Genomic DNA, 13,028 nt, shown 5'->3' with positions numbered 1-13,028 from the left:
GCCTTGTCTTTGATCTGCCTAAGGGGTCATTGTGACATCATAACTCTGCATTGGTCACCGAGGTGACCGACCCTTGTCTTTGATCTGCCTATGTGGGCATTGTGACATCATAACTCTGCACTGGTCACCCAGGAGTCAGACCCTTGTTTGTGATCTGCCTAAGGGGGCATTTTGACATCATATCTCTGCACTAGCCTCCCAGGTGTCAGACCCTTCTCTGTGATATGTGTAAGGGGGCATTGTGACATCATATTTCAGCACGGGTCACCCAGGTGACAGACCCTTGTCTCTCATCTCCCTAAGTGTGCATTGTGACATCATAACTTTGAACTGGTCACACAGGTGACAGACCCTTGTCTGTGATCTGCCTAAGGGGCATTGTGACATCATAACTATGCACGGGTCACCCAGGTGACAGAACCTTGTCTGTGATCTGCTTACGTGGGCATTGTGACACCATAACTATGCACTGATAACCCAGGTGACAGACCCTGGTCTTTGATCTGCCTTAAGGGGCATTGTGACATCATAACTCTGCACTGGTCACCCAGGTGACAAACCCTTGTCTGTGATCTGCCTAAGGGGTCATTGTGACATGATAACTACGCAATGTCACCCAGGTGACAGACCCTTGTCTGTGATCTGCCTAAGGGGGTATTGTGACTTCATAACTCTGCACTCGTCACCCAGGTGAGAGACCCTTGTCTGTGATCTGTCAAGGGGGGCATTGTGACATTATAACCCTGCACTGCTCACCCTGGTGACAGACGCTTTCCTGTTATCTGCCAAAGGGGGCATTGTGACATCATAACTCTGGACCGGTCACCCAGGTGACAGACCCTTGTCAGAGATCTGCCTAAGGGGGCATTGTGACATCATAACTCTGCACGGGTCACCCAGGTGAGAGACCCTTGTCTGTGATCTGCCTAAGGGGGCATTGTGACATCATAATTCTGCAGTGGTATCCCTGTTGAGAGACCCTTGTCTGTTATCTGCCTAAGGGGCCATTGTGACATCATAACTCTGCCCGGGTAATCCAGGTGACAGAACCTTCCCTTTGATCTGCCTAAGGGGGCATTGTCACATGATAATTCTGCACGGGTCACCCAGGTGACAGACCCATGTCGGCGGTCTGCCTAAGGGGGAATTGTGACATCATAACTCTGCACTGCTCACCGAGGTGACAGACCCTTGTCTGTGATCTGACTAAGGGGGCATTGTGACATCATAACACTGCACTTGTCTCCCAGGTGACAGACCCTGGTCTGTGATCTGCCTAAGGGGGCATTGTGACATCATAACTCTGCACCGGTCACCCAGGTGACAGACCCTTGTCTTTGATCTGACTATGGGGGCATTGTGACATCATTACTCTGCACGGGTCACCCAGGTGAGAGACCCTTGTCTGTGATCTGCCTAAGGGGGCATTGTGACATCATAATTCTGCAGTGGTATCCCTGTTGACAGACCCTTGTCTGTTATCTGCCTAAGGGGCCATTGTGACATCATAACTCTTCACGGGTCTCCCAGGTGACAGACCCAGGTCTGTGTTCTGCCTAAGGGGGCATTGTGACATCACAACACTGCAGTGGTCACCCAGGTGACAGACCATTCTCTGTGATCTGCCTAAGGGGGCATTGTGATATCATAACCCTGCACTGGACACCCAGGTGAGAGACCCTTGTCTGTAAACTGCCTAAGGGGGCATTGTGACATTATAAGTCTGCACTAGTCACGCAGGTGACAGACCCTTGTCTGTGATCTGCCTAAGGGGGCATTGTGACATCATTACACTGCAGTAGTCACCCAGGTGACAGACCCCTGTCTGTGAACAGCCTAAGGGGTCATTGTGACATCATAACTCTGCACTGGTCACCCAGGTGACAGACCCTAGTCTGTGATCTGCCTAAGGGGGCATTGTGACATCATAACAGTGCACGAGGCACCCAGGTGGCAGAACCTTGTCAGTGATCTGCCTAAGGGGGCATTGTGACATCAAAACACTGCATGGGTCACCCATGTGACAGGCCCTTGAATGTGATCTGCCTAAGGGGGCATTGAGATATTATAACTCTGCAGTGGTCCCCAGGTGACAGAGCCTTGTCTTTGATCTGCCTAAGGGGTCATTGTGACATCATAACTCTGCATTGGTCACCGAGGTGACCGACCCTTGTCTTTGATCTGCCTATGTGGGCATTGTGACATCATAACTCTGCACTGGTCACCCAGGAGACAGACCCTTGTTTGTGATCTGCCTAAGGGGGCATTTTGACATCATATCTCTGCACTAGCCTCCCAGGTGTCAGACCCTTCTCTGTGATATGTGTAAGGGGGCATTGTGACATCATATTTCAGCACGGGTCACCCAGGTGACAGACCCTTGTCTCTCATCTCCCTAAGTGTGCATTGTGACATCATAACTTTGAACTGGTCACACAGGTGACAGACCCTTGTCTGTGATCTGCCTAAGGGGCATTGTGACATCATAACTATGCACGGGTCACCCAGGTGACAGAACCTTGTCTGTGATCTGCTTACGTGGGCATTGTGACACCATAACTATGCACTGATAACCCAGGTGACAGACCCTGGTCTTTGATCTGCCTTAAGGGGCATTGTGACATCATAACTCTGCACTGGTCAAACAGGTGACAGACCAATTGTCTGTGATCTGCCTAAGGGGTCACTGTGACATCATAACTCTGCACTGGTCACCCAGGTGACAAAACCTTGTCTGTGATCTGCCTAAGGGGTCATTGTGACATGATAACTACGCAATGTCACCCAGGTGGCAGATCCTTGTCTGTTTTCTGCTTTATGGGGCATTGTGACATCATAACTCTACACTGGGCACCCAGGTGACAGACCCTTGTCTGTGATTTGCCTAAGGGGAATTGTGACATCATAACTATGCATTGGTCACTAAGGTGAGAGACCATTCTCTGTGATCACCCTAAGGGGGCGTTGTGACATCATAAACCTGCAGTGGTCACCCAGATGACAGTCCCTTGTCTGTGAACTGCCTAAGGGGGCATTGTGACATCATAACTCTGCACTTGTCTCCTGGTGACAGAACCTTGTCTGTGATCTGCTTGATGGGGCATTGTGACATCAAAACTCTCCACTGGTCACCCAGGTGACAGAACCTTGACTGTGAACTGCGTAACGGGACATTGTGACATCATAACTCTTCACTGGTCACCATGGTGACAGACCCTTGTCCGTCATATTCCCAAGGGGGCATTTTGACATCATAAATGTGCACTGGTTACCAGGTGACAGACTCTTGTCTGTGATCTGCCTAAGGGTGCATTGTGACATGATAACTGTGCACTGGTCACCCAGGTGACAGACGCTTGTCTGTGATCTGCCTAAGGGGGCCATTGTGACATCATAACTCTTCACTGGTCACCCAGGTGACAGACCCTTGTCTAAGATCTGCCTAAGGGGGCATTGTGACATCATAACTCTGCACTGGTCATCGTGGTGACAGACCCTTGTCTGTGATCTGCCTAAGGGGCATTGTGATTTCATAACTGTCCACTGGTCACCCAGGTGTCAAACCCTATTCTGTGATCTGCCTAAGGGGGCATTGTGACATCATAACACTGCACGAGTCTCCCAGGTGATAGACCCCTGTCTGTGATCTGCATAAGGGTGCATTGTGACATCTTAACTCTGCATTGGTCACCCAGGTGACAGACCCTAGTCTGTGATCTGCCTAAGGAGTCATTGTGACATCATAACTCTGCACTGGTCACCCAGGTGACAGACCCTGGTCTGTGATCTGTCTAAGGGGTCATTGTGAGATCATAACTCTGCAATGGTCACCCAGGTGACAGACACTTGTCTGTGATCTTCTTAATGGGGCAATGTGACATCATAACTCTACACTGGGCACACAGGTGACAGACCCTTGTCTGTGATCTGCCTAAGGGGGCATTGTGACATCATAACTCTGTTCGGGTCACCCATGTGACAGGCCCTTGAATGTGATCTGCCGAACGGGTCATGGTGACATCATAACTCTGCACTGGTCACCCAGGTGACAGACACTTGTCTGTGATCTGCCTAAGGGGGCATTGTGACATCATAAGTCTTCACTGGGCACCCTGGTGAAAGACCCTTTTCCATGATCTGCCTACGGGGGCATTGTGACATCATAACTCGGAACTGGTCACCCAGGTGACAGACTCTTGTCTGTGATCTGCCTAAGGGGGCATTGTGACATCATAAATCTGCACTGGTCACCCAAGTGACAGACCCTTGTCTGTGATCTGCCTAAAGGTGCATTGTGACACCATATCTCTGCACTGGGCACCCAGGTGAGAGACCTTTGTCTTTGATCTTCCTAAAAAGGCACTTTGACATCATAACTGTGCACGTGTCTGCGAGGTGACAGACCCTTGTCTGTGATCTTCCTAAGGGGGCATTTTGACATCATAATTCTCCACCCCTCACCCAGGTGGCAGAACCTTGTCTGTGATCTGCCTAAGGGGGCATTGTGACATCATAACACTGCAATGGACACCCAGGTGACAGATCCTTGTCTTTGATCTGCCTAAGGGGGCATTGTGACATCATAAATCTGCACTGGTCAGCCAGGTGACAGACCCTTTTCTGTGATCTGTCTAAGGGGGCATTGTCACATCAAAACTCTGCACTGCTCACCCAGGTGACAGACCCTTGTCTGTGATCAGCCTTAGGGGGCATTGTGACATCATAACACTGCACTTGTCAACCAGGAGACAGACCCTAGTCTGTGATCAGCCTAAGGTGGCCTTGTGACACCATAACTCTGCACTCGTCACTGCGGTTACAGACCTTTATGTATGATCTGCCTAAGGGGGCATTGTGACATCATAAACCTGCACGGGTAACCCAAGTGACAGACCCTTGTCTGTGAACTGCCTAAGGGGGCATTGTGGCATTATAACTCTGCACTGGTCACCCAGGTGACAGACCCTTGTCTGTGATCTGCCTAAGGGGGCATTGTGACATCATAAGTCTGCACTGGGCAGTGAGGTGACAGGCCCTTGTCTGTGATCTGCCTATGTGGGCATTGTGACATCATAACTCTGCACTGGTCACCCAGGTGACAGACCCTTGTCTGTGATCTGATTAAGGGGGCATTGTGACATCATAACTCTGCTCGGGTAACCCATGTGACAAGCACGTGAATGTGATCTGCCCAAGGGGTCATTGTGACATCATAATTCTGCACTGGTCGCCCAGGTGACAGACCCCTGTCTGTGATCTGCCTAAGGAGGCATTGTGACATCATAAGTCTGCACTGAGCACCAAGGTGACAGGCCCTTGTCTGTGATCTGCCTAAGGTGACATTGTGACATCATAACTCTGCATGTGTCACCCACGTGACAGGCCCTTGAAAGTGATCTGCTTAAGGGGTCACTGTGACATCATAACTCTGCACTGGTCACCCAGGTGACAGACCCTTGTCAGTGATCTGCCTAAGTGGGCATTGTGACATAGTAAGTCTGCACTGGGGACCCAGGTGACAGGCCCTTGTCTGTGATCTGCCTAAGGGGGCACTGTGACTTCCTAACTCTGCACTGGTCACCCAGGTGAAAGACCCTTGTCTGTGATCTGCCTAAAGGGGCATTGTGACATCATAACTCTGCAGTGGTGACCCAGGTGACAGACCCTTTTCTGTGATCGGCATAATGGAGTATTGTGACAACATAACTCTGCACTGGTCAGCCTGGTTACAGACTATTTTCCACTATCTGCCTATGGGGGCATTGTGACATCATAACTCTGCACTGGTTGCCCAGGTGACAGACCGTGTTCTGTGATCTGCCTAAAGGGGCTTTGTTCGATCATAACTCTTCACTAGTCACCGAGGTGACAGACCCTTGTCTGTGATCTGCCTAGGAGGGCATTGTGACATCATAACTGTGCCCTGGTAATCCAGGTGACGTACCCTTGTCTGTGATGTGCCTAAGGGGGCATTGTGACATCATAACTGAGCACTGGTAACCTAGGTGACGTATCCTTTACTCTGATCTGCCTAAGGTGGTATTGTGACAACACAACGCTGCACTGGTCACCCAGGTGACAGACCCTTGTCTGTGAACTCCCTAAGGGGGCATTGTTACATGATAACTCTGCACTGGTCACCCAGGTGAGAGGCCCTTGTCTGTCATCTGCATAAGGGGGCATTGTGACATCATAACCCTGCACGGGTCACCCAGGTGACAGACCCTTGTCAGTGATCTGCCAAAGGGTGCATTGTGAAATCATAATTCTGCATGGGTCACCCTTTTGACATACCCTTGCCTTTGGTCTTCTTAAGTGGTCATTGTGACATCATAACACTGCACTGGTCACCCAGGTTACAGACCCCTGTCTGTGAACTGCCTAAGGTGTCATTGTGACATCATAACTCTGCACTGGTCACCCAGGTGACAGACCCTTGACTGTGATCTGCCCAAGGGGGCATTGTGACATCATAACTCTGCACGAGGCACCCAGATGGCAGACCCTTGTCTCTGATCTGCCTAAGGGGGCATTGTGACATCAAAACACTGCACGGGTCACCCATGTGACAGGCCCTTGAATGTGATCTGCCTAAGGGGGCATTGAGACATAATAAATCTGCACTGGTCCCCAGGTGACAGACCCTTGTCTTTGAACTACCTAAGGGGGCATTGTGACATCATAACTCTGCATTGGTCACCGAGGTGGCAGACTCTTGTCTTTGATCTCCCTGTGTGGGCATTGTGACATCATAACTCTGCACTGATCACCCAGTAGACAGACCCTTGTTTGTGATCTGCCTAAGGGGGCATTGTGACATCATAACTCTGCACGCATCTCCCAGGTGTCAGACCCTTGTGTGTGATATGCGTAAGGGGGCATTGTGACAACATATCTCAGCACGGGTAACCCAGGTGACAGACCCTTGTGTCTGATCTGCCTAAGTGTGTATTGTGACTTCATAACTATGCAGTGGTCACACAGATGACAGACCCTTGTCTGTGATCGGCCTAAGGGGCATTGTGACATCATAACTCTGCACGGGTCACCCAGGTGACAGACCCTTGTCTGTAATCTGCTTAAGGGGGAAATATGACATCATAACTCTGTACTGGTCACCCAGGTGTTGGACCCTTGTCTGTGATCTGCCGCAGGGTGCATTGTGATATCACAACACTGCACGGGTCACCCTGGTGTCAGACCCTTGTCAGTGATCTGCCTGAGAGGGCATTGCGACATCATAACTGTGCCCTGGTAACCCAGGTGACAGGCGCTTGTCTGTGATCTGGCTAAGTGATCATTGTGACATCATAACTCTGCACTGGTCACCCAGGTGACAGAACCTTGTCTGTGATCTGCTTACGTGGGCATTGTGACACCATAACTATGCACTGATAACCCAGGTGACAGACCCTGGTCTTTGATCTGCCTTAAGGTGGCATTGTGACATCATAACTCTGCACTGGTCAAACAGGTGACAGACCAATTGTCTGTGATCTGCCTAAGGGGTCACTGTGACATCATAACTCTGCACTGGTCACCCAGGTGACAAAACCTTGTCTGTGATCTGCCTAAGGGGTCATTGTGACATGATAACTACGCAATGTCACCCAGGTGGCAGATCCTTGTCTGTTTTCTGCTTAATGGGGCATTGTGACATCATAACTCTACACTGGGCACCCAGGTGACAGACCCTTGTCTGTGATTTGCCTAAGGGGGAATTGTGACATCATAACTATGCATTGGTCACTAAGGTGAGAGACCATTCTCTGTGATCTCCCTAAGGGGGCGTTGTGACATCATAAACCTGCAGTGGTCACCCAGATGACAGTCCCTTGTCTGTGAACTGCCTAAGGGGGCATTGTGACATCATAACTCTGCACTTGTCTCCTGGTGACAGAACCTTGTCTGTGATCTGCTTGATGGGGCATTGTGACATCAAAACTCTCCACTGGTCACCCAGGTGACAGAACCTTGACTGTGAACTGCGTAACGGGACATTGTGACATCATAACTCTTCACTGGTCACCATGGTGACAGACCCTTGTCCGTCATATTCCCAAGGGGGCATTGTGACCTCATAAATGTGCACTAGTTACCAGGTGACAGACTCTTGTCTGTGATCTGCCTAAGGGTGCATTGTGACATGATAACTGTGCACTGATCACCCAGATGACAGACGCTTGTCTGTGATCTGCCTAAGGGGGCCATTGTGACATCATAACTCTGCACTGGTCACCCAGGTGACAGACCCTTGTCTATGATCTGCCTAAGGGGGCATTGTGACATCATAACTCTGCACTGGTCATCGTGGTGACAGACCCTTGTCTGTGATCTGCCTAAGGGGCATTGTGATTTCATAACTGTCCACTGGTCACCCAGGTGTCAAACCCTTTTCTGTGATCTGCCTAAGGGGGCATTGTGACATCATAACACTGCACGAGTCTCCCAGGTGATAGACCCCTGTCTGTGATCTGCATAAGGGTGCATTGTGACATCATAAGTCTGCCCGGGTCACCCTGGTGACAGACCATTGTCTTTGATCTTCTTAAGTGGGCATTGTGACAACATAAGTCTACACTGGTAACCCAGGTGACATACCCTTGTCTTTGATCTGCCTAAAGGGGCATTGTGACATCTTAACTCTGCATTGGTCACCCAGGTGACAGACCCTAGTCTGTGATCTGCCTAAGGGGTCATTGTGACATCATAACTCTGCACTGGTCACCCAGGTGACAGACCCTAGTCTGTGATCTGTCTAAGGGGTCATTGTGAGATCATAACTCTGCAATGGTCACCCAGGTGACAGACACTTGTCTGTGATCTTCTTAATGGGGCAATGTGACATCATAACTCTACACTGGGCACAAAGGTGACAGACCCTTGTCTGTGATCTGCCTAAGGGGGCATTGTGACATCATAACTCTGTTCGGGTCACCCATGGGACAGGCCCTTGAATGTGATCTGCCGAACGGGTCATGGTGACATCATAACTCTGCACTGGTCACCCAGGTGACAGACACTTGTCTGTGATCTGCCTAAGGGGGCATTGTGACATCATAAGTCTTCACTGGGCACCCTAGTGAAAGACCCTTTTCCGTGATCTGCCTACGGGGGCATTGTGACATCATAACTCGGAACTGGTCACCCAGGTGACAGACTCTTGTCTGTGATCTACCTAAGGGGGCATTGTGACATCATAAATCTGCACTGGTCACCCAAGTGACAGACCCTTGTCTGTGATCTGCCTAAAGGTGCATTGTGACACCATAACTCTGCACTGGGCACCCAGGTGAGAGACCTTTGTCTTTGATCTTCCTAAAGAGGCACTTTGACATCATAACTGTGCACGTGTCTGCGAGGTGACAGACCCTTGTCTGTGATCTGCCTAAGGGGGCATTTTGACATCATAATTCTCCACCCCTCACCCAGGTGGCAGACCCTTGTCTGAGATCTGCCTAAGGGGGCATTGTGACATCATAACACTGCAATGGACACCCAGGTGACAGATCCTTGTCTTTGATCTGCCTAAGGGGGCATTGTGACATCATAAATCTGCACTGGTCAGCCAGGTGACAGACCCTTTTCTGTGATCTGTCTAAGGGGGCATTGTCACATCAAAACTCTGCACTGCTCACCCAGGTGACAGACCCTTGTCTGTGATCAGCCTTAGGGGGCATTGTGACATCATAACACTGCACTTGTCAACCAGGAGACAGACCCTAGTCTGTGATCTGCCTAAGGTGGACTTGTGACACCATAACTCTGCACTCGTCACTGCGGTTACAGACCTTTATGTATGATCTGCCTAAGGGGGCATTGTGACATCATAACCCTGCACGGGTAACCCAAGTGACAGCCCCTTGTCTGTGAACTGCCTAAGGGGGCATTGTGGCATTATAACTCTGCACTGGTCACCCAGGTGACAGACCCTTGTCTGTGATCTGCCTAAGGGGGCATTGTGACATCATAAGTCTGCACTGGGGAGTGAGGTGACAGGCCCTTGTCTGTGATCTGCCTATGTGGGCATTGAGACATCATAACTCTTCACTGGTCACCCAGGTGACAGACCCTTGTCTGTGATCTGATTAAGGGGGCATTGTGACATCATAACTCTGCTCGGGTAACCCATGTGACAAGCACGTGAATGTGATCTGCCCAAGGGGTCATTGTGACATCATAATTCTGCACTGGTCGCCCAGGTGACAGACCCCTGTCTGTGATCTGCCTAAGGAGGCATTGTGACATCATAAGTCTGCACTGAGCACCAAGGTGACAGGCCCTTGTCTGTGATCTGCCTAAGGTGGCATTGTGACATCATAACTCTGCATGTGTCACCCACGTGACAGGCCCTTGAAAGTGATCTGCTTAAGGGGTCACTGTGACATCATAACTCTGCACTGGTCACCCAGGTGACAGACCCTTGTCAGTGATCTGCCTAAGTGGGCATTGTGACATAGTAAGTCTGCACTGGGGACCCAGGTGACAGGCCCTTGTCTGTGATCTGCCTAAGGGGGCACTGTGACTTCCTAACTCTGCACTGGTCACCCAGGTGAAAGACCCTTGTCTGTGATCTGCCTAAAGGGGCATTGTGACATCATAACTCTGCAGTGGTGACCCAGGTGACAGACCCTTTTCTGTGATCGGCATAATGGAGTATTGTGACAACATAACTCTGCACTGGTCAGCCTGGTTACAGACTATTTTCCACTATCTGCCTATGGGGGCATTGTGACATCATAACTCTGCACTGGTTACCCAGGTGACAGACCGTTTTCTGTGATCTGCCTAAGGGGGCATTGTTCGATCATAACTCTTCACTAGTCACCGAGGTGACAGACCCTTGTCTGTGATCTGCCTAAGAGGGCATTGTGACATCATAACTGTGCCCTGGTAATCCAGGTGACGTACCCTTGTCTGTGATGTGCCTAAGGGGGTATTGTGACATCATAACTGAGCACTGGTAACCTAGGTGACGTATCCTTTACTCTGATCTGCCTAAGGTGGTATTGTGACAACACAACGCTGCACTGGTCACCCAGGTGACAGACCCTTGTCTGTGAACTCCCTAAGGGGGCATTGTGACATGATAACTCTGCACTGGTCACCCAGGTGAGAGGCCCTTGTCTGTCATCTGCATAAGGGGGCACTGTGACATCATAACCCTGCACGGGTCACCCAGGTGACAGACCCTTGTCAGTGATCTGCCAAAGGGTGCATTGTGACATCATAATTCTGCATGGGTCACCCTTTTGACATACCCTTGCCTTTGGTCTACTTAAGTGGTCATTGTGACATCATAACACTGCACTGGTCACCCAGGTTACAGACCCCTGTCTGTGAACTGCCTAAGGTGTCATTGTGACATCATAACTCTGCACTGGTCACCCAGGTGACAGACCCTTGACTGTGATCTGCCCAAGGGGGCATTGTTACATCATAACTATGCACGAGGCACCCAGATGGCAGACCCTTGTCTCTGATCTGCCTAAGGGGGCATTGTGACATCATAACTCTGCACTGGTCATCGTGGTGACAGACCCTTGTCTGTGATCTGCCTAAGGGGCATTGTGATTTCATAACTGTCCACTGGTCACCCAGGTGTCAAACCCTTTTCTGTGATCTGCCTAAGGGGGCATTGTGACATCATAACACTGCACGAGTCTCCCAGGTGATAGACCCCTGTCTGTGATCTGCATAAGGGTGCATTGTGACATCATAAGTCTGCCCGGGTCACCCTGGTGACAGACCATTGTCTTTGATCTGCTTAAGTGGGCATTGTGACAACATAAGTCTACACTGGTAACCCAGATGACATACCCTTGTCTTTGATCTGCCTAAAGGGGCATTGTGACATCTCAACTCTGCATTGGTCACCCAGGTGACAGACCCTTGTCTGTGATCAGCCTTAGGGGGCATTGTGACATCATAACACTGCACTTGTCAACCAGGAGACAGACCCTAGTCTGTGATCAGCCTAAGGTGGCCTTGTGACACCATAACTCTGCACTCGTCACTGCGGTTACAGACCTTTATGTATGATCTGCCTAAGGGGGCATTGTGACATCATAAACCTGCACGGGTAACCCAAGTGACAGACCCTTGTCTGTGAACTGCCTAAGGGGGCATTGTGGCATTATAACTCTGCACTGGTCACCCAGGTGACAGACCCTTGTCTGTGATCTGCCTAAGGGGGCATTGTGACATCATAAGTCTGCACTGGGCAGTGAGGTGACAGGCCCTTGTCTGTGATCTGCCTATGTGGGCATTGTGACATCATAACTCTGCACTGGTCACCCAGGTGACAGACCCTTGTCTGTGATCTGATTAAGGGGGCATTGTGACATCATAACTCTGCTCGGGTAACCCATGTGACAAGCACGTGAATGTGATCTGCCCAAGGGGTCATTGTGACATCATAATTCTGCACTGGTCGCCCAGGTGACAGACCCCTGTCTGTGATCTGCCTAAGGAGGCATTGTGACATCATAAGTCTGCACTGAGCACCAAGGTGACAGGCCCTTGTCTGTGATCTGCCTAAGGTGACATTGTGACATCATAACTCTGCATGTGTCACCCACGTGACAGGCCCTTGAAAGTGATCTGCTTAAGGGGTCACTGTGACATCATAACTCTGCACTGGTCACCCAGGTGACAGACCCTTGTCAGTGATCTGCCTAAGTGGGCATTGTGACATAGTAAGTCTGCACTGGGGACCCAGGTGACAGGCCCTTGTCTGTGATCTGCCTAAGGGGGCACTGTGACTTCCTAACTCTGCACTGGTCACCCAGGTGAAAGACCCTTGTCTGTGATCTGCCTAAAGGGGCATTGTGACATCATAACTCTGCAGTGGTGACCCAGGTGACAGACCCTTTTCTGTGATCGGCATAATGGAGTATTGTGACAACATAACTCTGCACTGGTCAGCCTGGTTACAGACTATTTTCCACTATCTGCCTATGGGGGCATTGTGACATCATAACTCTGCACTGGTTGCCCAGGTGACAGACCGTGTTCTGTGATCTGCC

This window comes from Gorilla gorilla, chromosome 14, assembly GCF_029281585.2.
Source record: "Gorilla gorilla gorilla isolate KB3781 chromosome 14, NHGRI_mGorGor1-v2.1_pri, whole genome shotgun sequence".
In the NCBI taxonomy this organism is placed as follows: domain Eukaryota; kingdom Metazoa; phylum Chordata; class Mammalia; order Primates; family Hominidae; genus Gorilla; species Gorilla gorilla.
Note: the sequence above shows the minus strand (reverse complement) of the source record.